This window comes from Charadrius vociferus, unplaced genomic scaffold, assembly GCF_000708025.1.
Source record: "Charadrius vociferus isolate BGI_N301 unplaced genomic scaffold, ASM70802v2 scaffold213, whole genome shotgun sequence".
NCBI lineage: Eukaryota > Metazoa > Chordata > Aves > Charadriiformes > Charadriidae > Charadrius > Charadrius vociferus.
Genome location: NW_009647828.1, coordinates 5,950,021 through 5,952,794, shown reverse-complemented (window position 1 = coordinate 5,952,794; position 2,774 = coordinate 5,950,021).

Below are 2,774 nucleotides of genomic sequence, written 5' to 3'. Positions count from 1 at the left end.
CTATTTCCTATTGCTCTTCTTGCGGTGCTAATTATCCTACAGATGACTTCCTTTGGCTTAGGATACAGACCTTGCATAATTTTAACATGGTCAAATAGCAGCATTTTATGGTGAAGTCTGAAATATCTTAGTCAAAACTGTGAGCTCCTCAGTAAAATCATCTTGTCACTAGCTAGCAATGATAAGGAATAATTTCATTTTTGAAATGAAGAATTTCCATTTACAGAGTCTTAGAACTTCAGTTCAAACTGAAATCGGGACTAGATCTCTTAAGAGGTTTTTTTGAGGACTACCTCAGATACATGTTTAACGTCTTAGAAAAGCCAGCTATAATGTAGAACTACTTTGTGTTAGCTCTCTAGCTATCATATTAAAAAAACCCTTCAGCCCTCACATCCAACAATATCTGCGCTCTGTAGCTTCCCTCTCCCTCTTGCTGGCCATGAGTGCAAAATTTTCTTCCCCAAACTGTGTGCCAGAGAGACTTTATTCTACTTACAGAACCTACCCAGCTATATATGTTAGTAAAGAAGTAAGAAGATTCTGCTGTCAACCTTTGTCCACCCTAGATCTCTTCCTAAAACCAAGAGAAAGTTGAGCTGCTGAAAACTTCAAGAAAAGTTAATTAACAGGGCCGACTCTTTAAAATACATAAAATAAAAATGCAGCCTATCAGGGTGACTGGGAATTACACATTATTACAGAACCAACTAGGCACTGAATCTTCAGAAAAGCACCACGGCCAGGAGATCCTGGTCATTATCTAACCTGCAGGTGCCCCTCATCATTGAATAGAAACAAATAGTTACTACAGCATTCAATGACCAGAAGAAACAACTTGCAGTACAAGGATCAGATAAAGATCAGATTTGATCAACTATCCTGTTGATGTGGGGTGGGGTTTACTTGGTGCACTAATTCCGAAAGCCTGGAGCGAAATGGCTAGGACAGCACGTTGTCACTAAAGCTTGGTTTTGTCTTTAAAGATGCAGATTATTTGTACCAAACACCAGCAAATCATATCACAGAGCCAGGTAAACCCCACAAATTAGCCGTCAAGATGGACTATATGGGAGAATACAACCAAAAACTGGCCTAAGGAGCACAAGATTGAAACGGAAGCCAGAAAGGCCCGTTAGGCTGCTGCTGGGACAGAGCATTAATAGTGCTGCAGGTTTCAGGACACAGGAGGAAGAAAAGACACGCTGAGCAGAATCTGAGACCTCATTATAGCACGTGGAAAAACAGGATGGAAGAGACTGAAACACTCATTTTGTTATACCAAGCTCTCTATCGTGCCACAGGACACTCAGTGCACAAGATCACAGTGGTGAGGCACTGGAACAGGTTGCCCAGAGAGGCTGTTAAGGCCCCATCCCTGGAGGTGTTCAAGGCCAGGCTGGACGTGGCCTTGGGCAACCTGGTCTAGTGGGAGGTGTCCCTGTCTATGGCAGGGGGGTTAGAACTCCATGGTCTTCAAGGGCTTTTCCAACCTAAACCATTCTATGATAGTCACGAGACTCAGAGCATGCCCTGATAAAGTGCTTGGTGTGTCTCCCAACACACTCTGCTCAGGCTATCTGAAGCATGAAAAAAGAAAGCTGAAGCATTGTTTTTTTTTCCCTGAACAGTGGTTTACTAGGAATGTTCAAAGGCTTCCTTTTGGCAGATTACCAGCTGTACATAATTTTCTCATTCTTCCTCTCCCATATCATCTTTTTTCCAAGAAGTAATCTTATTAATGCGTAGGAAAGGACATGCTTATGATATTAAGAAAACCCCAAACTGTACCAGCCCATCAGTCTTTAAAACTTCCTCCAAATTATTTTGCCTGAACATGGCATCAGCTTCACTACTTCCTACCTACAAAGTGTTACGATCTCAGCATCTTGAACCCTCCTCAGCCTGGTAGATAATGGAATACTTCAAGCTGAAACAGGTATCAAAGAAACCCATGGCATCGTGAACAGTTACCAATACCTCTTTCTCCTTTCGCAATATTGGAGAATCTTCAGCATTTAGACTCAGGGTTCAGACCACAACAAATAGAAGGAAACATTAAGGCAATTCTCAACCTCTGTCTAACTGTGGGAATCAAACAAACCCATCTTAACCACAACTGGGACAAATTGTTGCCTTCAAACAGGAACACTATAACCAAAATCCAGGGCTTCGAGTTTCATTCTGTTAAATTGCTTGGCAAGGCTGAAAAAACATCACAGTAAAGGATACTGTTTATTTACAGCTCAGCCAGATCTGGAGAGGAGTTTTTCTTCGCTTTACTAATCAACTTCTTCCATTTCAAAAGGATGTCCTTCATTGTACAGGCAGTAACTTGGACTCTTAAGGAAATAAATGGGTTGTCTTTTGTCTTCCACTTCAGCATACTGCCAGGCATTTAGATGATGCAGGTTATCCATAAAAAAGACTAGGAATCTCACTTAAAGTAGCTGATGGCCACTTGTGGACTGATATGAAGCACGGGCAGCACCAGTAACACAACAAGATGCACAATTGGCAGAAAAGACCTGGTTTCTATACAGCAGGTTATGGCCCTATTTGTTGAGGTTTCCACATCTGGTTACAGTCAGGTTGTATAACTGATCCCCCATCCTATATTTTACGATCTTACTGCTATGCAAGATATTGCTAGAATGAGACAGGTTTAACAAGATCTTTACCCAAACTTTCAGCTGTTGAGGAAAGCCTCTAACCCTCCCCCACCTCCACCAGTGTGATGCAAACCGTACTTCCAAAATGCTCTCTCAGCAGGA